This window comes from Tachysurus vachellii, chromosome 19, assembly GCF_030014155.1.
Source record: "Tachysurus vachellii isolate PV-2020 chromosome 19, HZAU_Pvac_v1, whole genome shotgun sequence".
In the NCBI taxonomy this organism is placed as follows: domain Eukaryota; kingdom Metazoa; phylum Chordata; class Actinopteri; order Siluriformes; family Bagridae; genus Tachysurus; species Tachysurus vachellii.
The window spans coordinates 12,746,548-12,774,201 of NC_083478.1; the positions used below are offsets into that span (position 1 = coordinate 12,746,548).

Sequence of the window (27,654 nt, forward strand, 5' to 3'; positions counted from 1 at the left end):
GATAGAAAAAAGAGGAGAGCAGAACAAGCAGTAGAACACATAAAACCAGCTGTTCAAACTGCTGGAGATAAAATATATACATGTTTACATACACACACATACACACACAAACATCTTCAGCCGGCCTTATTCTTGTTCAGACATTTTCTTAAAATGTGTCCATCACATTTTTTTGCTCTTATGTTCGAAACCTAAAAGCGTCCTGAAACGTCTTTCTCTCTCTCTCTCTCTCTCTCTCTCTCTCTCTCTCTCTCTCTCTCTCTCTCTCTGTCTGTCTACCTCTCGCACTCTGTAATGCTGTAGTGTCAGCGCGAGACCATTAGAGTGGAACAGCAGTAGCTAAACTGCATAAATGAATACCCAGCATTTAATTAGCCTAGCACTGACAAGCCCTGACACTGCTAAGCAACACACAGACACACACAGACACACACACACAGACACACACAGACACACACTAGTCTGCAAGAATGGCCATATGGTCTAAGGTCCCACCATCACCTCCTAGCACGGTGAATGTTAAATATCCTGTCACCTGGACACAGCTGGCCAAAAGGGTACACACACACACACACACACACACACACACACACAAAAGGACACAAAGTGACACCAAATGGGGCAGATACACACATACTAATTTATATACCTCAGTTCGCTCACTCTGGTTCTCTCTCTCTCTCTCTCTCTCTCTCTCTCGCTCTCTCTCTTTCTCACTCTTGGTGACACAAACACTAACACACACACACACACACACACACACACAAAGAGGGACTCAACAGTACATATTTTATTGCCAAGGGGAACAGGTGGGTTTAGTATTGTATATGCTTGGTGGCTGTTTCACCTGCAGAATTCAGTTCTCTCTCTCTTTTTCTCTCTCTCTTCTTCCCTCACGCTCTCTGTATCCATCTATCTATCAGTCTATAATTTCACTCAAGGCATAAATCACATATGTACATGATACACACCGATATAGTGACCCACTTCTATGGCTTGTCCCACAGTGCCTTTAAGAGAAATGGCCCATCAGTCTGGCTGTTTGGCATGAGTGAAGTTCTGGGGTGGAACAAAGCCTAATATTGACAAAGCCTGTTGTCTTCTCTGTCAGCACATTCATCAAGGGCAATGTGGAAAAAATCAATTAGATCCTCTCACAATGAGCATCCTACACTGATCATGTCTCTCTCTTTTCTTGTCTCAATCACTCCCTGTCCTTCTGTATGAGTTGAGATAGACATCATGACCTGAGAAATGAAGGTAGGAGTCGAACAGGAAAACACAGGGATGATACAATTGATGACGTCATGTAGAAGCCTCCAGAACAGCTGCATAAGATCAGTTTTGCTGTTCTGTTTACAGTGCGGGGGGCATGGAGGCTTAGCACATTTGGCACAACTAGAGTTCTAGGTTTGATTTTTGCCTCTGTCTGTTCTCTGAGTGCTTCAGGGGTTTCCTCTAGATACACCAGTCTCTCTTCTCTCTACACCCCCACCCCCACCCCCAGCCTGTAGACATGTGTTTTGGGCTGATTGGCATTTCTAAATTGTCTCTTGTGTAGATGTGATTGTGCCCTGAGTCCTCTGGGATAGCCTCGAGGTTAATGATAAAGAATGATAAAATGGATGGTTGAATATAAAGTGCACATGCAAACATGCACAATATCAGTGTCTAATTGTTTTTTCTTACGTATTCCTATTCAAAGCTATTTCAAGCATCGTGTTCAAGCATCGTGCCAACTTCAAACAACAACAGGAAGAGAAAAGTAACCAATATTAGAAGCATCAGTGTTCTTTTCCACCTCACAATCATGCCAGTTCCTTTGGCCAGAACACAAGGTTAGCTGAGCTGTGATAAATATATCTGTGGAAAAGAAAACAATAGCAGCAAAGAAAAGAAACAATCGTTCGATTTTTATTAACGTCTTGGCGAAGGGCAACGCTGGCAAAGCCAACTTCCTGTCATTCACACATTTTCCGGTCACCACTCCACTGCTAGCTATTACCGATTCATGCTCAAGGCCATAGACATCAATCAAGCAACTTAAAAGAACAAAGTCTTAAAGTGACAACATTTGAGTTAAGGCACTGTAATGTTTATGTGACAAAATAAAGGCTTCTATCCTACCTCTCTTTCTTACAGAAGGATGTAACGCAAGTAACTGCAACTCTCAATTCATGTATTTTTGTTTCTTGTTAAAACCTACAGCTTTCACTTGCATTTCATGAAAAGTGAGTCAGAAATATTCACAGGGACATCCGGCCCAAGTTCCTCGAACTAGAAAAGAGATTACAACATTTATATAATTCCCAGAAAAAGTCTAGCTGATGGGGATTATTGTTTTCCTGAGAGTGGTGTGCTACAGGATTTTGGAGGAGAAAAAATGCACTATGTCATTCAAAGTGCTTTTAGTGTTTTTTTTTTTATGTCAATCAGAGAGACCGACAGCCACAGAGGTATGCTTGCTTGGCACTAAAGGTCCAGACAACAAGCTCACAGAGATGAGAAGAAATAATGGACTAAGGAAAAGGACGAGCAACTGGTCTATGTTAATGGGCACCAGAGGTATTTCAGAGAAGCTTTCTCTTAAAACATTAATGCTGTGTTTATGACCACACCTAAGCTTAACTTCAGGATTTTATTTTTATATATATTTTACAGATATAAGCAGATTTTTGTGAAGATAAAAAACCATTTGTCTGAAAAAGGTCAATAGTGTCATGTATTTCTATCCTCACTCTGACATTTGGTCTCCAGATACCACAAACACTAATCCACCACACACACACACACACACAAACACACACTCTCTCTCACTCTCTCTCTCTCTCTCTCTCTCTCTCTCTCTCTCTTCTTGAAATATACCTCCAAATAGAAAAAAGTCTGATTCAGCCAGCCAGCTATCATTTTCCAGCTCATTTACACTGGTTATTGTACAGTTGAACCACAGCTACATGAGTGATTATGGTAATTAGGGCAGTTAGGCAGCTGTACACACATGCCCACATCTGTTTCCAGCTTCTGGATGACTTCTGTTAGCTACAGCTATGATAGTTGAATACGTAGACTGCTGCACACAATATAAGACAACGCTGTTGGGGTAAAAGGGTATGATGCAAGACACTGCAGCCACACATGACACAAAGCACAACAAAGCAAGGATAAACTACGGTTGATAGTGTAACATAGTGTGTGTAGTGTATATAGATGTACTAACACTCTCTGTATTAACTTAACTCCTGCCCTCATTCTCTGGATTACTAGCAGCACCCTGCTGGCCAAAGCTCTGCTGGCTTAATGGTGGTGTGTAGCAATGTCAGTTTACAGTATACTGTATGCGACTGAGTGTGTGTGTGTGTGTGTGTGTGTGTGTGTGTGTGTGTGTGTGATATAAAGAGTCTGCAAGGCTTAATCACTTTGCACCATCCACCAATCATCAGGACAGGGGACCGTTGATGGATCAGCATTGTATGTGTGTGTGTGCCTGCTTATGTGGAGGCTTGATGGATCAGTTCACTAACAAAGTGTAGCAATGACACTGCACTCTGCATTAGCGCTTGAATCCATCAGAGACAAACAGGTTTAAATCTGTGTGTGGAAGACATTCTTTCCTTCCTCAGAATTTCAGCAACTATAATCTGTATTTAACCTGTTAAATGCCCAATCACATTTATTTCACATAAAGCTCCCTAGGCTACCCAGGACCTCTATCGAGGTGCTGCATGTCATATAATAATCAATTAGGCCACGGTTTTCTTTCACGTGTAGCCTATACTGCTTAGTGTGATTAAGCTAGTAATACCTGAGTGATGGAGTGTACATTATTACATTTCTGCACCTGCGTTTCCAGGCTTGGTTTTACACATTGCCTCATGAATAACCTGCAGCACCTACAGGCATTTTTTCACAGCTTATGAGAAAGTTGTTTACAGCTGCTTTCTTGCCTTTGCCGACAGCCATTAGATCTGGGCACAACCTGCACTGTCGGCATCATCTCTACAGCCAGCGTAACTAGGCAACACTGTGAACACACACTGAGGGAAACGAGAACCAGAGATCCAGCCCTGAGTTACCTCTGACACACCCATGTGTGTAATTAGAGAGCGATTTAATAAAATGTATGTGTTTGTAAATGTTTTACAGTCTGGGTTTAAATCTAATTCAATCGGTTGAACAGAAACGTTTTTCAACCTTTTCCCTATCCACTTGATTATGTTAAATTACTTATGTACTGAGACATTTCATGTAAACTTCATTAAAATGAAAAGAAATATTTAATCCACTGTTATAATAGAAGTCTAAGAGACAGCCAGTAAATATTTATGTGAATATATTCTGTGTTCTCTAGATTATTTATAACATTTTACCAGAATTACATTTGAGTATACATTCTGTGAACCGTGCATCATTTGCCTCAACTGGTGGAGAGATGCTAACGTCAATGTTCGTTTTAATCGTTCAGCGTCTACACAGATTCCTCTGCTCCTTGCTGCTTAGGATGCTCAAGAAAGAGTCTCTAAACTAAACTTTGGAACTTTTGAAGTTCACTTTGTCTGAAAACCTATCATACAAAAATGTAGCCAAATGAAACCAAAAGCCCACCAAGTTGGATGCTAAATTACTTTAGTAAAGACAATAATCTAACAGGAATCGTTCATTTTAAAAGACTGTGAATGATGTGTCATCGATTCATTTAAAATCTCAGCAGCAGTGATGGGGCTGCTTTAGCTTGGACAGTGCAATGCAAACATTCAAGGAATTCTCAATAGCAGCTTTAGCTCTTTTAGTAGATTTTGTGAAAAGTGATTGCTCGGCTTCTTTTCTCTTGTATTTTGCTTTTGGGTGGGAATGAGTCTTGAATGAATTTCAATTTCAGATTGTTAGTGGTGTGATGGAGCTCCTAATTACCCCTTTTCAACAACGTTAAAGTCTGGTGACATATCAAGCAGACAGTTTTTCTTTCACCACAGTAAAAGCAAATTACTTCTTCCATTTTCTCCTTTTTTCGTTGCTCAGCCATGGTTTTCTGAACAGAGTTCACTCATTAGCAGTGCACATATGGAGATGGTGTTAGTCAGCTACATAGCTGAACAGCAGGTTCAGGTGTCATAAGTCTTGTATTCCTTGGGCTGCTCCTTGCCCAGTATTATACACCATCAAATAAAATATAGGGTATTATATTTAACAAAAGCCCAACCAGCAAATATTTTTGATTGCACTCATGCTTTTTTTTATTTTATGCTAAAATCTGTTGAGATCTTTAACAACACATGGATGCTTGTAACTGACTGGTAGACTGCAATCGACAGGTAGAATACCAGTGATTTAAACTGATCTTCTATTCTCTGGAAAGTTCATTAAATAAAAATTCTAGTCTGTTTTATTTGCATAGACACTACAACAGCAATAGATAAAGATTAGGCTGGAAAAACAACACTGGAGTGCTGCTTTAAGGAAAGAGAGGAATAGGTGGCAAAGCTCCTGTTAAATTATGAAACGAATCAGCTTACCTGATGGAGAAGGACAGCAGTCTGTGTGAAACCTACTGTATGTGCAGCCTCATCCACTTTACTCAGCTCTTCTACACTGTATCAGAAAAGAATAGCAATGAGACTGATTGAACACAACACACATGTACTGTATACATACATACATACATACATACATACATACATACATACATACATACATACATACATACATACATACATACACACAGCTTCCTGACCCCCAAACAACAACATAGAAATGACTTCAGGTCTAATTCCTGCAAAATTTTGTAAACACACACACGCACATATCCAGATGCACACAGACACACAGCTGCATCTAATCTCTTCCTATGAATGTTAGCACAGTTGCAGATGTAAAGCCCTCCACATAGATTAGGAATGCAACATACATCACTGAGTGACCTTCACCCAGAGGCATAATCAAACCTGTGTGTGTGCATGTGAGTGTGTGTGTGTGAGTGTGTGTGTGTGTGTGTGTGTGTGTGTGTGTGTGTGTGCGTAATCTTCCCAGTGTCCCATTCATTTTCTCACAAATTTACTCAAGTATCTTTCCACACAGAATAGATCAGAAAGGACTCATCAAAGAGCTTCCTATTAGGAATACTCAGACAGGACAGGCTGAGAAAGGAACAGCCTGCACACACTTTCTCTTTTTTTGTCAAACTCTCTGAAGGCAGTCAGAACAGGGAGCGAGTGTCTCCTCTCTGTAGCTGAAGTAGGTCTTAGTTAAATATGCATGAAGAAGGTGACAAGGTCCACTTACTTCAATCTGATTCACAGAGTCTCTTTCCCTCAGCAAGGTGACATAAAGTTCTGCACATATAATTAATGAACTCAATGAATATGTATTGCAGAGCTCTGTTGGGCAGGTGAAGGGTATTTCACTATAGATAACACACATTTCCATTTTTCTGAGCACTGGATAAAGGGTGGATTAAAGCACTCACACATGGCACTTAAACCTGCCCACAGTGTTGAAGTGAGAATCTAGCACATCGCTGTAGCACATCTGTTCACCATGACACAGTCACCTTAATCCTGTGAAGTCTTTGAATATGGCAATCACATTTAACATCAAGTGTCTTTTTAAGAGATCTTACAATTAACGGGAAATACAGTACGCTATAAAAAGGGCTTTTTGAGGGCATAGTGTTTACGAGGGAGAGTCGCAAAACACTTGCATCTGCAGGCCCACTGGCCACCATCCTTAACCGCAAGTCACTATCAATTACACATAAACGCATACACATGCACACTGACATCCATCCACACACTCATTTACAACACTTACATGCTACAAAAATAAACTGAGAAAGGTTGCCAGATAGCATTTATCTGAAGTAATGTAATGTGAAGTAATTTTTTTTTAAATAGAATGCAATACTATTTCTACAGAACTATATATTACAGCATTTTATTTAACAGTATATTACAGCATTTTATTAGCTAATGAAGAGCTAACCTTAATTATGACATTTCAGATTCAAATTAATTTTTTTTATAGCGCTTATTCCCATGTTCCCAGTATGGAAACAGAAGAGAGAGAGAAAAAAAAAAATATATATATATATATATATATGTATATATATATATATATATATATATATATATATATAAGAAGAAGAAGAAGAAGAAGAAAAAATAGAAGGAAAATAAAATAAATGGATACATACATTTTAAAATTAATTTAAAAATATTAATTACACATTTTATATACTATATATCTATCCCTATAGACATGAGTCTTATGAATAGAAATGAATAGCATGAATAGAAATCAGCCTAAGTATATGTTAGTTAATGTATTATGGGTTAACGTTGTAAATGCCAGTTAATGTAGGGGTAAATTTAATTGAACATGCTCTCTGAGAATGAATATGAATTGTATCATTTAAAATTGCTTATATTATCTGCCATATGCAGCTGTGTACACAAAAATCATTGGATAGAGCTGGATTCCTTTCATGACTGACACTGATTTTCCTTTTTGAATGAAGAAAGACGCACTAATAATAAACACCAGTAATTTAATCTCAACATACAGTACTTTAATTCTCCATCCGTTTCTATTCCAATCTCATTGTAGTATTAGTACATGTTCTGAGTGACTCGGACCCAGGGCTCTGCTCCTTTAGCTACAAGCGTGAGGTGAATACAATGACATTTATTCATTTAGCAGATGTTATTATATATATTAAGATTTTAAACCAGCATATTTACCCCTACAAGCCAGCATTAGTAGTTTGCGTAATACAGTGTTCCTAGTAAGTGTACTTTGCGATAAGGTCTGAGGTGTGTAAATGTAGTAAACTGGTGATTTGAAACAGTTGTGTGTGATTAGAAATATAGTTACAATAATAATACTGTATGTTTTGCTGTCAACAGTGAATGCTATGAAGTAAATTATAACCTGTCAGGACTGTGAGGATTTTTCCAGAATACCTGGCAGGCTACTATATAATTGTAAAACACATTTAAAGTATCCTGCTGTCTTGAACACAATCTTTATTGCAAAAAAAGATCTTTACTAATTCTTTATATTCCTTCTGTAGGACATCTATATGAAATGAATTTTGAATATGTTACACAATATCACACTGAAACAGTCAGTGAAAAAGATTTTTATAGCAGTGATGATCCTCTACAGAGCATAAGACTCTTACAGCGTTCACCAACCACTGCACAAATCTCCCTTTCCACTTATAGGGCATATGTGTAACAGATACAATAGCTTTTAATTATTGCTCTGGGATCAGCTCGTTTTACCCCCTAGCTGTAATCTTACCCGCTGCAGGAGAAAACAAAACCCTGATGTGGCATTGCCTCAGCATTACCTGAGAACACCATGTATTACACTGAGCAACAGTAATTACCTGCTCTGCAACCTGAATCAAATACAAAAACAATGACCGCAGAAGGAGTCCGGACATGCAGTTATGATATAAATGCACCCCTTCCATCCCATCCACACCTCTCATTTCCTGCTCTGCTAACACACCCGCTCTGTTGCATTTCCTGCACCACCGTTTGAATGGCAGCATACATAATGTAGCAGTTAGGAGCACCACAGCCCTGATAACCAGAGCCATTTTAAACCGTCTTTGCTACTCAACCCCCCCTTTTTTAGGAATATTATTTGTTGTTATGTGTCTGTACAAACTGCAGTGGTTTATGCATGCTGCAAACTGATTGATTGAGTAATACGATCTTTCTCTAATTAAAAAATCTTATTGAACATTTTGCACGTTTTTCCCACAACATTTCTGAATGTTTTGATAAGTCTTTAGTTATATAAATTTGTATATAGGTATAAACTATGGGGCTTCATAGCACATTCATAAGCATTGCATAGTTTTTGTAAAAAGCAGTGCAGGATGATTTAAGGATGAAAGAAATGCTGATGTCAGAGTATGTGAGGTAGCATGATTGATGTAGTATGTGATTTTCTCTGTACGGGAATCCTCAATTAGCATCATGTCTAGATGTTTGCTAGATGATTGCTACTGTAAATTATTAAAGTTATATATTTCATTTTAGTAAGACATCAGCCATCTATGAAATATCCTTTCTATTCATTTAGCTGACATAGTGTTGTACTTGCTGACAATGTGTTATACATGGCAAATTGATTATCATTTTTATTTGATGATGTGATATGCATACATTCTGCTGATATAAAACCTCCAAGTTAGGGTTCGAATCACACATGGAGTCACTTGATTTACATCTACATTTATGTACATTATGCTTATGTACTGTAGTGTACTGTATTTTTTAAACAGAATGCAACGCTATATTTACAGGACTACTTATTGGAAACATGTTTCGTATTCAGGTAACACTTTAAATTAAAATTACACGAATAATCATGCATTAACACCTAATTAATACTTAGTTATGAATTACGGATTAGTTAAGACTGTACAGACTCATATGTACTACTCAAGAACTAATAAAGAGCTAAACATGATGTGACTCCTAGGAATTCATGCATTAATAAAAAACAGATTAAGTTAGTGCATGTTTGTTAGTTAATGATTTAATTAACACTTAGGAGTAAAAATAAAACATGCTCTATAAGAAAGAATATTAATTAAATGTGCATAATTTCAAAATTGTTTAAATAATTTGCCATATGCAACTGCGTACACCAACATCATTGAATGGCTCTAGATACTTTCATAATTTAGAGGAAATTATCAACACTATTACATATCTGTGAGTCGCAAAATATCTGAAAGTCTAGGATTAGCAAATAAATCCTAGTAAAATGGTAAATTAGAGTCAGATGTTTTCAGTCATGTGTGATTGAGTATCCTGTTTTATTTAAAGAACAGGGATCTATCATAGTCTGATCTTCAAAACGACATAATAATGAACAAAGAGTTGTTGATGCTCCTCAGGCTTCAAACGATTACAAAACCATCTCTTAAATGTTTGGAGACCACCAATCCAAATTCAGACAGATGTGCACAGATGGAAATTCAAGACCTTTCTATCTCTCCTTCCAAGTAGTCAACCTAAAAAAATAAGACATGCAATACTCCAATGTCACAAAGGAATGTGGGATAACTGCTGAGCAACTAAAGGCCTCTCTAATATTGGCTAATGCTAATGTTCCTGAGTCCACCATCAGCAAACACTTGGGGAAAATTGTTTTGTGGATGGATGAAACCAGAACACAGCGTTATGATTGGAGAAAGTGACACACTGCTTTCCAAACCTTATACCACCTGTGAAACATGGTGGTGGTTGTATCATGGATGGCTTGGGCCAGATTTGCTGCATCTAGGCAAGGGGGCTTGTCATGATTTATAGGAGAATTAATTCTGAATTATACAAGCAAATTTGAAAGGAAAATGTCAGGACATAGACACATGTCTATGAACTGAAACTCAAGAGAAAGTGGATCATGCAGCAATAAAACAACCATATACTGTACACACATTCTACAAAAGAATGAATATTGTGGAATGGCCATGGCAAAAACCTGAACATAATCCAATAGAAATGTTGCCTATGTAAGGAAACTGATGTGAGCAAACTGCTGAAGCTGTTCTGTACTGAGGAATGGGCTCAAATTCCTCCAAGCTGATGTGCATGTCTGCATGAAACTGGACTGGGAACTCAAAAAGCAAATAATAATGCACATAAGTTGTTGTGGTACAAGAAGTATAACATGCTTCATGCTTTATTGGAAAATACTCAACATCCTAGTGTGTGTCAACAATAACTAAGATCACTTTGGGGCATAACACACCACCCTGACATGGATTATTTTCCTACAACATCACACTCTTTTGTGGTTTGTTTCTACATAACATTCTAAGCTGAATGTGACAGCAGAAATGAGACACACCTTTGAAACACACCTCCTGTCTCTTTTAAATGATGTGCCAAGAAATGTAAGCCCTCTCTTTTTACTAGACAGAATGATCATTTTTTTCTCAGTGTGTTGTTCCTGTAGTTAGCATTAGCATTAACATATACTGCATTTATTCTGATTGAAGCACGTGAAATGAAACAAATTAAAGCAATTTGAACCTCAGTGTCATGTCACATTTCTTCACAGGCTCTTTATCAATGCAGCCGACAAAACATGGTTGCCACTATACTCAGTTCCTTTGGTCTGTGACATTACTTCAATAAGCCTTTAATATTGATTTCCTGTGATTTTCCAGTCTCCAAATTTTCCCAGGCCTCTGGTCCTGTCAAGCTTTGATATTCCTGTTTTTGCATTGCCTTTGCCTGGTTTTGACCGATTTAAAGCATCCATGCTATTTTGCCATTTTGTTGTTGTGATTTTCATAATACAATTGAATCTGCCTTGTGACAAGAGTCAAAGATTCTGGACCTCAATACATCTAATTTGTTGTTCTAAATATCATTTTGTGCTTCTGTTCAGTTTTTCTATAACCACAACTAAAGTTATATTTCTGTCTTTTGATCAAAGCTTTCAAGGTTAATCAGAAAATCTTAAAAACTCAATGCTAATCTAAAAGACAAGCTTAGCATGGAGTGATTATGTACTGTAGCGGATATTATTACCCAACAAAAAACAAAAAAGAAAAAAGAAAGAAAGAAATACTGCTCAGTTTAATGCACAATGAATTCCAAAAGAAATTCATTAAACTTTTCTTTGTTGATATGGAGAGACTAAAAGGGGGCTGTTACTATTATGACTACTGTGAATGCTTTGCTAATTGCTTTCAATGAGCCATGAAAAATTACCTTAAAAAACATTAACACATGTTTGCTTGTCAGCCCAATTAGCATCACTGTGCCCTGTTGTTGACCTTGTTCTTCTTTGCGGAATCCTGTAATACTTATCATCTTATAGCTAAGGGCATCTTTTCAATTTTGTAACCTAGACACGCTTCTTTTGCTCGGTGGCATGAGACCTGTCCTACTCAACTTACTAAACCAGCTGAACAAAAAGCTCAATTTAAAATCCAGTGCAGTAACAGTTGCCGAGTAAAGCCATGTACGGATGAAGTGCTTATTACGAATGTCAGTATGCACTGTTCAACGTTAGTTGCAATGCACTGTCTATATATCTGTAAGTACAATAGTATTTGAAGAGTTACAATAAAGAAACTGAACGGAGAATACAGTGAGCCTGAGATCTCTCTGTGGATTTGAAGTTGCTATGTGATGCTACTGTAGAGGTTTTGCTCTAGAGGATTTGTAGTGGTTTCTCCTTGTTCACAGAAGTTAGCCCATAGCCAGAGAGCTGCCTGGTCCACTAATGATGTCTCCAGTGTCTGTCCAAGACTTTAATCTGTTGTGCTACCAGAAAGAGCACCTTCACTCCAGCCTTCTGTTCCTAACACTGTTCCTTAAAAAAAAAACTCTACTACAACCAAGATAGGTCTCACAAGACCAAGGCACTCACACAAACAAGCCTATTACTCCAGAGGTACATCACTCATGGGGACAGAATTACAATAGCTTTTGCCTGTGCATGCTTCTTATACCAAAGACACCATTTTATTATTATTATTATTATTTCCTACACTAAAAAATAAACTTCAGTGCTTACTAAATGTTAATGGTGTTTCAATCTCAAAAATATGCAGAGCAGTTTTTGAATACGTATTCCCCATGCCTGTGTTACCAGTGAATGCAAAACAGAAGTGAGGAATTAATAGAAACACCCAACTAATGTTTGTTTATTTCTTTTAGTTAGTGGCGCTGAGACACAGCAAGTAAGAGATGTGCAAGCTTCAGGCAGAAGTAGAATGTGGTTTGAACTGAGATTCATTATACTACAGATTAGTGTGTGTGTGTGTGTGTGTGTGTGGGGGGGGGGTGTTGTTTGTGGGTGTGTGTGTGTGTGTGTGTGTCTCCCAGCCAGAAAGAGAGGGAGGTGTTTATTTATTTTTACAGGTCATAAGCAGTTCTGTCAAAGGACTGCCCAGAATGTCAATTAAATACGCTTCTCTTTCTTATGATTAACACACACACACATGCACACACATGCACACACATGCACACACATGCACACACATGCACACCCACACCCACACACACACACACACACTGTTTCTCTTTTATTTTCTCTTCTCCTCTCTACATTCTGTGTATATTCTGTGTGTATGCAGAATAATGGAATGCCAAGCTAAATTTTGCTTTAAATGACCATAAAAAATTAACAAGCAAATATAAGTAAATTCAGGGAGCAAACATTAAGGATGCTAACAGAAAATTAATGACATCCCCCAGTCTTTTCTTCACTCCTCGTTTATTTTTTATTTTTTTTTAGACGTGATTGGTGTATGAATGACATCCGCAGTACTTGATTTGTAAAAGATGCAGGGGCAAAGCTGCCTCATCAAGTCAGGCCTCTGTGCAGTCAGGAAGGGAAAATAGAGAGAAAGAAAGAAGGAAAGATTGGGTTATTGTTGAAAGCAAAAAGTAGGATGGAAGAAAATTATAATGCAGAATATGTGATAGATAGATAGATAGATAGATAGATAGATAGATAGATAGATAGATAGATAGATAGATAGATAGATAGATAGATACTGTAGATAGATAGATAGATAGATAGATAGATAGATAGATAGATAGATAGATAGATAGATAGATAGATGAAGTGAGGAGACAGAGCTGACAAAATTACCGTACCGTAGAATTTTCCTCCCAACAACAACAAAAAATATACTGATGTCTTGTTGGCCTGCTATCAGCAGTCTAAAATGGAAGAACTGCTTATTTTTATGTGACTCACAGGTAAAAACCTACTTACACACGTCTTCTAACTGTGCAATCCGGTGACAGGAGGAAATGTGAAATAAAGACTTATTGGGAGAATACACAGGAAACAGACTAAATCAGTTAAACCTTTATGCTAGGAGGTGAGCCACTAGAAATGAGACTTTAAAAGGTGACATTAGACAATCAGTCAGAGTCTGAAGTATCTGCTCAAATTAGGTAGTAGGTGTGACATGATTTAGCTGAATGGCTCCTCAAAACCGAGTCTTTCTTGGCAGCATTTGATCACTAGATGAAGCCAAGAGGCTTTATTTATTTATATTTTCCATCTATTATTGTCCATCTATCTTTTCATACAGTGGACCCAATATCCCCACCCCCTAATTTGCAAACCCATCAGTCAGTCTCTCTAATTCTCCACTTGACCATAAATGACCCTGAATCCCAAGATTTTTATTCACCAGGCTTTAAAACAAAGGGTTGTTGCTGTTACATTTTTCTCAATACATCTCTACTCTATTACATCAAGAAACAAATGAATTCAGTTTGTTTTGGTTCACACTTTTTTCAGAATGAGATAAAGAAAGGAAAAAATGAGAATGATTGATAGTAGCAAGAATGACACTGATTATTTTATAGATAATGACATTTACAAGCTAATAAAAACCTGCTGGTGTTTGCAGTGCTTGTAGTAAAAATGAATAAATAAATAAATAAGTACCAGCACTCAATTTTTGACATGTTGGTCTTCAGTCTTAGTAGAAATTGTGCTTAAGGATAATATAAACTTACTTACTGTACTAACTATACTAAATACTAATGAAGAAACATACTAATTATTGGCAAACATACAAAATCTTTAATTAATAATATCAATAGTATTGAGTTGTGATTGAGAGGAGAGCAAGCAGAGATAGGTGGTGGTGTTGGGCGGATTTGTTATTGATGGTAATCATGTACAGATTCAATTTAATCAGGAGCAAGTAAAGAATACTCTTATTATTAGTAGTATTAATGTAAACCTCTTCCACAGGATACACAACAATACCTATTTTTAAGGTAGCAATTCGATATTTGAGAACCACTGTATCTGCTACGATGCAACACAATACGATATGATTTGATTTACAAGCTTTTGATCGATATGTGGCAACTTTGTTAAGAATCTGAATTAGACCTACCGGTAAAACATGAGTGATAATAGCATACAGAATGACTATTTTAAGTATCAGCGTTATGGGCAAATTTCCTTGCTAGCATATTTTCCCAACATTTCTTTTGCAAATCAATTTTAAATATCTAATTTTGTACACTACTTTTATTCATTGTTTTTCTATGATAATTCTTTTTTGATTAATTTTAATCAATATCCCTAATGTGGCCAAATTCATTCCAAACTTTACCTTTTCATCCAATTTTTCAATCATTTCATGTCATCTCATCACATCTCATCCTATTTGACTCCATCCCTCCACATTTCTGTTGCAGAAAATCCTGGAGCCTATCCTAGGAGACTCAGGGCACAAGGCATGGTTCACCCCGGACAGGTTGCTAGTCTATTGCAGATCACAATCACACACACTCACCCACCCATTCAGACACTTCAGGCAAGTTAGAGATCAGCCTACAATGCATGTCATTGGACTGGTGGAGGGAACTAGAGAACTCCAAGGAGACCTCTGAGGTATGAGGAGAACCTGCAAACTCCTTACACACTATTTGACTCTTTCGCTCTTTCTAGAGCAGTGCATACCAGGCCACTAACACTTACACCAACACTAGTCCATAACAGTCTATCAAACACTGTGTCTCTGCTACATAACTGATGGTATAGAATAGCTCATCTCTATTTGATAGATGACATTGGTCTCTAATACAGTAGAGTGAATGGTAGAATGTCTGTAAAAGTAGTAAAGTAGAATAGTTACCAGCATGTATACATAAACCCAGAGTCTGAAAAAACACTTATTTTATTCTATTTCAAAATAGGTTCTTTTAAAAATACAACTTTTCCATTTTGAAATTGCATGCAGTGGATTCTTCTTTTAAACTACTGCCAGTGAAGACACATATGTAATTACTTTGTATTATAACTGTACTTATGTTCAACATGAATATCATGAAATTTGCAGGAAAGACTGAAGAAGAAAAGGAAAATGAAGAATAAAAGGGAAGATATTTGGCTATAATAGTGACTAAATGTATGATTGAATGTGACAGTTAATCCCAATTCTCGCTGAGACTCATTCACATCATGTAGGTTCTGAGAGATGTGTTCACATCCTAATGTCAATATGACAGAACAAATATTCTGTCACTTTAACCAACTGCTCAAAACACAATAGCAAAACTGCTCAGTTTTTTTATGCTACATTTTTCTTACTTGCACATAGGAGTGATGCATACTATATGGAAATTTATGTAAATCTCAAACTTCCATTTCAATATGCTGTAACTGCAGAGCAAAAAGCGGGGAAATGGAATGGTCAAAAAGCCCTGAAAAAAGAAGACAGTGCCAGCCTACACTGCATAGACTAATTCATCAATTTATTACCCTCCTTGGTGGCAACCATTTCCTACAATGCCAGTCTGCAAAAAAAAACCCTGTTGCAATAAATAATAATAACATTCATGTCATAACCATTGATTCACAAAACACCTGCCAGGACTAAATCGAAATAAAAGGGAAAAAACACCTCCCTTCTGATACAAGCACAATCATTTGCCACCTCTGGGACCCTGGGCTTTTTAATAATAGACATTTTTTTATGAGCAGCTGAAAGTCAGTCATCGCTTTTAAATACTAGCAGCTTGGTAATGACTAGAGGGGAGAAGAGGGCTTGGGTGTCTGCTGAGTCAGATCTGCTGCCTTGCGGGAATGACACACATACACACAAACACACACACATTTGCTTTATTTAATACAGACAGAAAGGAGAAATTGGTTAGACTGTGAGTAAGCAGCAAAAAGGTGGAGATGGAGGACAGCAAGGAAAAAAATGAAAAAAGAAATGGTTTATTTAATTTCCTCATCAAGTCTCTGCGCAGACTTGCAGAAAGTGCGAGAGTTCGAGAAAAAGAGACAGAGAAAGAGAGCGAGGAATAGAATGATAGAGGGAGAGATCATGTTTCTACTAAGTTTGTTCTGCACATTTTTGCTATTAATGTATGTGCTTTCAGCAGGCATGCTGCAGTGTACCCTGGCGTGTTAGAGTGCACGGCAAGCAAGTTTTAGCTGGCTAATAAGATAAACTGATCATATATCACCCTGTGGTGGTTGCTGTATCTATTGTTTGTGGTTTCTGTCCAAGCCAGAGCTCTACTCAACCTCTCAGTAAAAACATCCTTTGATAAATTCAAACTAAGCTACAATACAGACACCAAAATATGACAGCAGGAGAGGAAGTAATGAAAAAGCATGACAAACTCTTCATTTTTCCTCATGACTTGTGGCCTCCAGAGTGTGAGATAATAGACATGTGAGATTGCTGACATCTTTCTTTCCTGGCTATAAGGAAAGAAATATGTCCCTGTGCCAAATTTAAGACCAGAAATCCACTTTCTCAGCGTGCTGTAAAGGAGAAGGCCTTGAGCAGCAGTATACAAAATACACTGTTATTGACACTGATTCCTGTAACTTGTTTTTGTCTCTTTTTTTAATTGATTCAAATTTATACCAAGAGCTGTGCAGATAGAAAGAACTCCTTCTGAGAGCTCACAGTTTGACCAGTATTGAAAACAAATAATTAATGCTGGTCTCAAATTAAAATCTTTACAGATTGCGTTATCTTAAACAGAAGGAGTGTTTTAAATTAAAGGCTGGTCAAAGAGTTGTAGGTACTGAAGTCTCTGACAGATATCCAAAGACTTTAAGTGTTCATTAGTACAGACAACTTTTTAAAAAGTCCATATGGCGTTGAAAATGGAAGCACAACGTCATATCAGAAGAAGCAGATGGCTTCCTAACCAGTGCTGTTTGTTCTCTCTATGTAATTAAAAGTGGCTTTAACTTTTAATCTTGTTATTGTTCTTCCCTGGCTCAGCTACTGAGACTTGGTCTGTTCTGTTGCACTGGTGGCTTGTTAGGACTCTATAGGAGTCTATAGCAAAAATCAATATCTCATTATTGACACTCAGGTAAGTATAAGAAACACCTCCGCTTTTCACTTTTCCCAGTTCTGAGAAGAATATGAATTGGTGTAAAGATATATTTATACATGTGAATGGAAACAGGTTTTAAAGCTTTTCCTGGCATAACAGCTGCTCGAGATATTAAAAAGATTAGTCTTGTCTTTGCTGTACGGGGCTTGTTCATGAAGCTGGTGGGTAGAATAACACCAGCACCATTTCTCACATTGACACATTAATCCAGAGATTTTCTAAAGCATTCAACTATAAAAGAATGTATTGTACATGAATACATGTATGCACCCACGTAGATACTATACTGTAGATACAGTAAAAATATGGACAAAATATCAGGATTGGACATGCAGGTGCTGTAGAAAGCACAGTGGCACTGAAGTGGAGTAAGGACAGAGGTTCAAAAAGAGTCAGCATTCTCTGTATAATTGAATTCTCTGCAATTGATGCGAACAGTTTTGGCTTAACACATCAAATGATTTGATAGCTTTAGAGTTGTAAATGCCAAGAATAGTTTTGTCTCCATCAGTGAATAGTTGATAACTTCAACAAGACTTCGTGTTAAAACTGGAATGTCCTGGTTACATAATTGCATTTTTTGAGTACATATTTATACAAGGAAATTCTAATTACGTGCTCCGTTGTCACCCAGATGATGATGGGTTTACTTTAAAGTCTGTTTCTTCTCAAGATTTCTTTCTCATAGGCTGGGAGTTTTTGCTTTCTTTTGTCACCTCGTACTTGCTCTTTAGGTATAAAAGTAATAAATGTGTACATTTAAAATGTGTATCCTGATTGAATATATGTCTGTAAAGCTGCTTTCTGATAATGTTCAAATATTTTACAAATAAAATTTCATGGAATTGAACTGAATTAAATTTATCACACATACAGAAACACTTAGGAATCAGTAGTTACTATAATCTACTTGTGGAATTAAGTCAAGTAACTCTCTGGGATTCTGGTTTTCAATCTAACGAAATCCAAATCCAAATATAAAGAATGGGTTTTGGACTGAGAAATTTCCTGCTATTGCTCCAATGGAAAGACTCCCAATTTCTTTTTAAATGCTTCACAGTCAACGGTCTACGAATTGCACAACCATCCTTATGTTCTATTGTTTTGTGATGAAACCCACCTACCTTGGATCAAAAGGCCTTCACTATCTGGAAAAAAACAGGAAGCCCCTGAGGTAGCTCAAGAATCAATAACAACTCTAAAACTATGAGGATCAGCTATACCTGAGGCTAAAAAAAAAAAAAAAAACACTCTTGTGCCGATCAATACTATGCATCAAACAAACTTCTGTTTTTCACATTGATCTTTCCCTGCTTGCACTTTGTCAACTCCCACAATTTCATACTTCAAGCTTGAATGCAATTGTGCTGAAATGTGCTCCTAACACATTGACTTCCAAAAATTTGATCTTAAGAAAATAAGAAAACACAATTACAAGGAAATTACAACTACTTCGTTATTTTTTTTTTCATGCATGTAAATTTACATTTTATCGCTCTGTATCACTATGTAGGAAGTCTTTAATTAACTTCATGAAATTGTGTAAACCCTGTCACAGAGGTGGTTTACCGCGGTAGCATACTGGCATCACGTCATCACTTTCCCTTAGTCCTGGAAACGTGCATCTGACAGTGAGTGGAATGACAGCAAAAACACAGGAAGGGGAAAAGAAAAACATGTATAATTGGACTGTGAATGATGTTTACAAAGGGTTTTTACTGCAGTCAGATGGATTCTTTTTATTCTACAAGTACAGGTATAGATAAAATTGTATTTTTTTTTCTTTGCTTGGAACTTTTGCTTTTGCTTGAAATTCATTTACTCTTTTGAGTCTCTTTCAGTTGCTTCCATTTTCATCACATGTCAGAAAAGAAAATGCAACATACAGTAACCTTACAATTAGACTAGAAAAATGGACACTTTGATTGTTTCTCTGGAAGAACCTTTAAAGCTTCTATAAGGAAAACCTATAACCAAGTGTTTCGTGTTTCTTTTTTACAAAGCTTCCAGGTAATAACCTGAACTGAAAGTTAATGATTATCCAATAAACCTTTAGAGACCCTTAAAGAAAATAGTGTACTGCATTAGCATTACAAGCCTTTGTCTTATTTTTTATTATTTTTTACTTTTTAAACACATGTTTAAGCATCCAAACACTTGATAAAGCACCCAAAAGTGTTGCAAGCATAATGGGTCCCCTCATGATTTAACTAACTTGTCTTTTTATGTATATATATTTTATATATATATATATTACAGTAAACTGATGTTCTGCTCTTTTCTAAAGACTGAATAAAACTACAGAAAAAAAAATCATATCACTTCAAGATACGCTCCCCTCGCCCTGTCCTCATTTAGTCACTCTCAATCCAACTGAATCTTTTTCCAATCCTCCAAAGTCATCAACATGCACACTGCATTATACCACTTATATTATGCCATTATACTGTATACCATCATGATGCAGGAAGTGCTAGTACAAGTGCAGGCCTGATTTTTCCAATGCTTAGTTACCTGAAATCTGTAAAACTATATACAATCGTTTTCATGTTAGATGAACTCTCACTCACTCATTCATTTTCTACCGCTTATCCGAACTACCTCGGGTCACGGGGAGCCTGTGCCTATCTCAGGCGTCATTGGGCATCAAGGCAGGATACACCCTGGACGGAGTGCCAACCCATCGCAGGGCACACACACTCATTCACTACGGACAATTTTTCAGAGATGCCAATCAACCTTGCATGAGAACATGCAAACTCCACACACACAAGGCAGAGGCGGGAATCGAACCCCCAACCCTGGAGGTGTGAGGCGAACGTGCTAACCACTAAGCCACCGTGCCGCCCATGTTAGATTCACATGCACAGAATTATTTAGTCACAAGTTAGTAATGTTAAATGGAATACGTTACGAAGAGAGCAACACAAGATAATCCATACCCATGAATGGATTATACTCATCCTCCTTTGTAAATCTGTTTGGATAAAATTGGTAAATAGACCAATATTCAAAAGAGAAAGAATCACTTTATACCCCTCAAAAAAGATAAAGATTAATCCCACTACCCCCGTCTCAATGTCATGGTCACTGTCGTTACCATGGCGACAGGCCATGCATCTGATGGATGGTTAGTTTCCCCCAATGGTGCCCCTGCACGATGCCGTAACAATGACTAATGACACATAAGGTAACAAATCTCTACTTGTCCCTATGGCAACAGAGCACGGAAAAACACAAACCGCACTTCGGGATGGGTCACGGCCCCTCCTCTCATCACATAATCTATTGCTGCAGTGAAAAACACACCCACACCCACACACACACATTTCTAACTGCAAATGCAGACGTGCTGCAGTAGTACATTTGTAAGATGGATGGACAGATGGACAAATGGACGGATGGATGGACTGATTGATTGGATAGATAGCAACTCAGAGTTTCTTCTATCATAGTTTCTATAAAGATTTCACCTCCTACAGTCTAAAAAAATATACAGAAATTCCATTATATTCAAAAGTACACTGCAGTTACTCTTGCTGAATATATAAACCCTGTCACCACCATACCCATTATTTTCACTGACACAAGTGCACACTCAGAAGAGTGTTCTAAATATAATCTGTAGAAATATAATGTTTTATTAACTATCATTATATTTAAGACTATAAAATGTCTGACTGCAGATTCTCCATAATGCCCATATCAGCCACCAAATACAGATTCTAGTTATGATGTTATTAAATGAATATAACCTCCATCAGTCATTTTTATTTTATTTCATTTACACATGCACTCATATAAGATTTTTCCAAATTTTTTTTAAAAGGGAAAAATGTGCCCCGGAACTGAAAAATGTAATTTTAAATGGTTGGGTTGCTGATTTGAATTATATTTATTAGTGTGTGAGTGAAATTTTGTAACCTAATGCAAAACTCACATAAAATAGAGCCATTCTTTGTAAATCCTGAGGGGAAAATTGAGCAGTTAGTGTTAGTGACAAAATAAACACCACGGCTTTGGGCCTGCAATTAGGATGAGATCTAGTTTTTTACTTCTTACCCTAATTACTGTATCTCAACAATTCCCACCTATATAGTTTTTGCATATCTCATAAAAGCTACCAACCAGAGAGGGTTAAGGATGACACATGTTTTCATGTTTTCTCTGAAGTATGTGAAACCAGCCACCACATCTTTTTGAACTGCGCTTTATACTCCAACACAATGCAGCAACAATTGGAGGAAAGTGCTACCTGCTTTCTTCTGCATACAGGCCACAGAAACCCACAGTTGGTTAATGTCATTGTGACTGACAGGGTAAAGTGTAACACCTTCCCTCCAACCAAGATAGCAGGAGTAATTATGCTCTCTTGAGCTTCTGCTCATGGATGGTTCTTGCATCATCAGGCTTCGATCTCATGATCTCCCAGTGATATGGTGAACATTTTTCTTTTCTTCTACTCTGAATTCTTATTAAGTTACACTATTCCACTGACTATGAATCACCAAGTCCCAGATGATGGAGGACAAACCCTAAAGCAGGTCACCTCACTGAGACAGAAAAACAAAATGAAACAGAGCGACAGGCAGATTGAACCCGATGTTCCATTAGCAAAGCCTTCTGGGAAATCAGAATGCCTTCTTTCTGGAGCACATTTTTTCCCATGAGAGAAAGAGAAAAAGATAGAGAGAGATAAAGAGTGCTTCCTAAAATTCCCTCCTTCCATCTCCATTGTATATATTCCTGTAAATTTCAGTCTCCCATATCATTTTTCTTTCAACATGCACCTCCTTCTTCTTAGAAATTTGTCTCTCTCTCACACCGATGCACACATGTACACTGTTAACACTGTACAGTTGACCTCCCTTGACTGCAACCAGGGGATAGCTGGAAGATTGAAACCATATGTAGAGAATCTGTGTGTGTGTGTGTGTGTGCGCGCATGTGTGTGTGTGTGTGTTTGTGTGTGTGTGTGTGTGTGTGTGTGTGTGTGTGTTTGTGTGTGTGTGTGTGTGTCTCTGTGTGTGTGTGTGTCTCTGTGTGTGTGTGTCTGTGTGTGTGTGTGTGTCTCTGTGTGTTTGTGTCTGTGTGTGTGTGTGTGTGTGTGTCTCTGTGTGTGTGTGTGTCTCTGTGTGTGTGTGTCTGTGTGTGTGTGTGTGTCTCTGTGTGTTTGTGTCTGTGTGTGTGTGTGTGTGTGTGTGTGAAAAGGAGTTCTTTATCATAAAAAAGAAAGGCTAAAGTTCTTGTCTTTGTGCTCAGTGTCTGTGGAAGCCAGTGGAAAGGTGATAAATGGAGGATGTAGGGAGGGGGAAAAACATCATCTCTTTTCTATCTGTAAGAATTTGACCAGATGATTCCAGAGAATAACAGGCAGGGTATCAACAGGTGGAAGTTAATTGACCTTGGAATCAAGAGGAAGCATGTGAAAGGATACCAAACAGAAATGCATCAAGATACAGTACAGGCTAAAAAGGGACCATGTACACAGAGTATTATGCATTCAAGATTGTTCGTATTATTCAAAGCAGAAATAATCAGGAATGCATATGTCTCCTTCAACTAAGGAGACAAAAGCGTTCAGCCGTGTTTCTGTGTGTGTTTGTGAGCGAGACAGAGACTGATTACCTCAAAGAGCCCCCTCTCTGACCCCATGTCCCATTTTCAACCCCTTCTGTTCACTAGCTATTGCCCTCATTCTTCCGTTACCCTATTTCATTTTTCACGTCTCTATTCTATCCTTTCACACAGTGCCTCGTTTTTCACACCACACCCCCTCCCTTTGGACAAATTGCTTTTGTTTTTCTTTAGTATGTAAAGCCAGAAGAACCTGTTTCTGACACACTTGAAAATCAAACATCTTTACTGAAGAGTAGGGGGATTAAGAATAAGAATAAAAAAACACAGCCACGCCTCCTTGGCCAGCTGTCAATGTCATTTGTCTACCCCCCTGTCACTCACCTGTCAAGCCTCGGTTCAGCCCTGTAATGGCTTATGGGAATTCCTTTGTACGGCGAATGCCGAGACTCTGGGCCTACGAAAGAAGCAAACAGTTCAGCATCATTCCACGCTACAGACCCAGTCAGATTCAGCGAAGAGTGATGTGTTCACTCCTTTCATGTGATCCTCTTTTTCATGGGTTGTGACAGGCAGTGATTGATTTCAGGTGCTGGTCAGCTCTCGCCTCCAATAGCATGATGAGAAAAAGAAAACGCTGAAGGGAGATGCATTTACAATTCCCAATCAAAAGACCTCTATGTTCCCCCTCTCTCCCGTCCCCTCCATCAACCCCCGCCCCCAGGTCTGAATCAGGGTCTGACCAGCATACTGATGCCATGGATTTGTGTGCTTCATTTGGATGAGCAGAATGACTTTCTGGCCCTCAGCTTGCATCGTTTTTTTTTCACACTTTTTTCACAGCCCTGCCAGTTCCCACTGTGCTGGGAGAGGCATGAGAAAAAGCAGGACCAATTAGCAGAGCATGGGGCTTAGCAGGGGCCAGACAACAGTGCCACAAACAAATACACACACACCACTCACACACACACACGCATGTACACATGTACACACAAGCCCAGGAACTGACAAGTTCATTGAGAGCCACAGGGCAAAAAACATTGCAGGATTAGTAATAAGAAAAGAACTTAGGGAGATCTTAAACCCAGAATGTATGTCCCTTAGCTCAACTGCTAATGACAGTGTGGGAAAGGCAACTGGGACTGATAGGATGATAGATAAGTAACCTCTCTTTCCATCAACCAGTTGTAATGAAAAGATGTCAAACTTTTATTCACTGGAATTAAGATGATCTTCATGCCTAAAATCAAGGTAGAACATTGCCGGCTAGATCAGTTTAAACAGAGAAAAAGCCGTCTGTTTAGTCTTTTATAGTAAAGTTACACAGAAAGTGCATCGTCTGTAACCCACAAGAGAGACAACAGGATGTATGTAAGCATCAGAAGCATGGCTTAGAAAGTAGAGTATAACCACATTCAGGACTGGGTAAGTGCAAAGGTACACAAACAGACTTTACGAGAAAAAACAAGACTAAACACGAGGAACAGGTGTGACCAAAATTAAGGAAAGGGGGGAATTAGAGTAAATCTGGAATAAGAGCAAAACAACAACACCATATTAGATGATATGTGAATTTTTTTTATTCATCCACAAGTAGCAAAGAATAATTAAAAAACTGTGTGTACAGACAGAGAATGACAATGGCAATGGTGTGCTAGATGGAAGGTGCCTCTCTCTCTCTCTTTCCCACTCCCTCTCTGTTCTGCGGCAGTGAAAGACATTGCATTGACATTGATAGGAGACAAATGCTTAGAGATCACTCAACAGCCTGCCTCTTGCCACAAGCCTCCACTCTTTATCACACTCTCACTCTTATAGCTCTCCACGTTTCTCACTCACTTTGCCTCTCTCTCTCTCTTTCTCTCTCTCCGCACCTCTAATACTCTTGCTACTGTTATTTTCAGGTCCTATCCGCAACATCTGTTTATCTTAATGTGTTCTTACTATTCATCCTCTGTCTCTCGCTTGGTGTAATTCTCTCCATACAGAAGTAAGTTAGCTAGCATAGATTAAATTATATCTCATCAGGATGAAAGGAGACACATGCATAATGCAATATTAACGGTCTGGCAACCAGGGGAGGGAGGAAGAGAAAGAGTGCGAGAGAGAAAGAGTGATAGAGAAAGAGAAATCTATGTGTGTTTGTGCAATTGATTCATGTAAATCATTCAGTTAAGCAGGCTGTTCTAAAACAGTTTTAGTGGCAACAGCAAATACCTACAGGACTAACCACTAACCAAAGACCTGCAACTGTCTTTGGTTAGTGCAACTGTCTAAAAGAAGAAATGGAGGAAGAAGACACACACTATGCTACTTACTGCTGTGCCTTATAGAAAATGCTACTGCGTAACATAGTTTTTTAACCTGGCTCGGACCGCACATGACTCGATATTTTATTCTGAACATTCTTGAGTTCAATATCTGTTGCTTATAGTTTAACTGCTGAGAATTAGTTTGGTGGTGTGTGAATGTGTGTGGGATGGGGTGGATCTGGGGGGGGTTTGGGTTGTGATAATTTTGTCTTTCTGTATGTTACTAATGGATGCTTGAATTTTGTTCACGATCAATAAAGTATCCATCCATCCATCCATCCATCCATCCATCATCCATCCTCCATCCCTCCCTTCCTTCCCCAGTGTATCATCGTCTTTCTCAACTAAACTATTTGCCCTCTCACTTAAACCATTGTTTTTGATATTTACCAATATTTTTATATTAAAAAAATTTATATAAAATAAAATAAAAAGTCTGTATAATATAATCAGCTTCTAATTTAACTTGTTAGGCTTTTGTTGGATCAAAGCAAAAAAATTTATTTTCTCAGTCTCTTCATCGAACACAAACGCTGCCTTCATGGTGCCTTATAAGTAGTTATAATAACTCATAATAACCTCAACATGTTCAACGTGTGAAATGGGGGAAAAATCGTGTCTGCGTTTTAACGATGAAATCAATAGTGCATTAAACTGATTTGAAAGTAGAAACATTACTTTACATGGTTCACTGTGTGGAAGGAACTAGTAGTAGTAGTTGAGATGTATATCCCAAGTTGATTTTAAATTGAGGGGGTGTATGCTGTGAGTTTCTTTTCTTGGTTGTAGTTGGGGAATTAAAAGGTGAATGCAGCATGTGACAAAGTACAGTGGACCATATTCAGAAAGATTTGTCATGTGCATGTTTCTACACTAAAAATATATCTACAGTATGGAGGATCCTGGGTCCTAAAATGCAGCACTCATCAAACAGTAGGTGAAAATGTCAAATGCTTTAATTACATTTGGTCAAATTGGGCAACATTTCATCCTATAATATCACTAGCACAGAATGATGCATTCAGTCAGCTAAGTAAGAAGGTGCATGGGGATACATTCTGCTGTAAATAAACTATCCAACACAGCTGATATCCCCAGACTTTGAGTACCGGCTGGCCTTCTGTGTGTTTTTGATATTTAAGAATTGCAAAAATGCAAAAACCTATAACTCTTCCAGTGAGACTGATTCTTGCCCCCCTCTTCCATACCTCCCTCCTTCTGTCTATTTCTTTGCCTTGTAGACACATCTGCCCGCAAACTGCCTGAGCATCCCGTGTCTCAGATGAATAACAGAGCTGCTTTTGGTGCTCAGTAAGATGAGCTGATGGTAGCCAGGCGCCCTGCATATCGCCGCTGGTCTGTGAGGAAGGATAAAAAAAGAAACTGCAAACCATTAGTGTGCCCCGAAGCTTCACACAGTCTCCGCAAGAATACTCTGTGATGGATGCACTGTAGTGTTTAGTGAAATAACCTAGTCCAATAAACCAGGTGTTTCTCAAATCACAGTGATTTTCATTAGTCAGTTCATTTCTGCAGTCTTTTACATCATTTTTACAACCCTTAGCTCTGGTATTGGGTATGTTTTCTATTAACTGCATGGATACAGCAGACTATAAAGAAGACCACTCAGTTCAGCTTGTGCACACCTCCTGGGTGAAACCTGCTCTTCAGTACAGTGACCAAGAGAGATGGGTATGATGGGATTGGAGTCTCATGAATTGCCAGGCTGTCTCTTCCTCAAAGTGGCAAAAATTGGTTCCAGGACCAACCTTGAGGCAGCCTTACGTTAAATCCATCTGTTTTCTTTCCTCTCTCTCTCTCCCTCTCGCTCTCTCTCTCTCTCTCTCTCTTTTTTTTTCTCCTTCTCTTGCTGT

General features: G+C 38.2%; 1 protein-coding gene across 1 annotated transcript in view; it reads right to left on the minus strand.

Moving 5' to 3' along the window:
- sulf2b (sulfatase 2b) overlaps nt 1–27,654 on the minus strand; it is a 128,061-nt gene that overhangs the window by 87,057 nt on the left and 13,350 nt on the right. Inside the window, exon 2 of the mRNA XM_060894105.1 lies at nt 5,511–5,586. The gene's annotated coding sequence lies outside the window, so the exon portion shown is untranslated. The remainder of the gene's footprint in view (nt 1–5,510; nt 5,587–27,654) is intronic.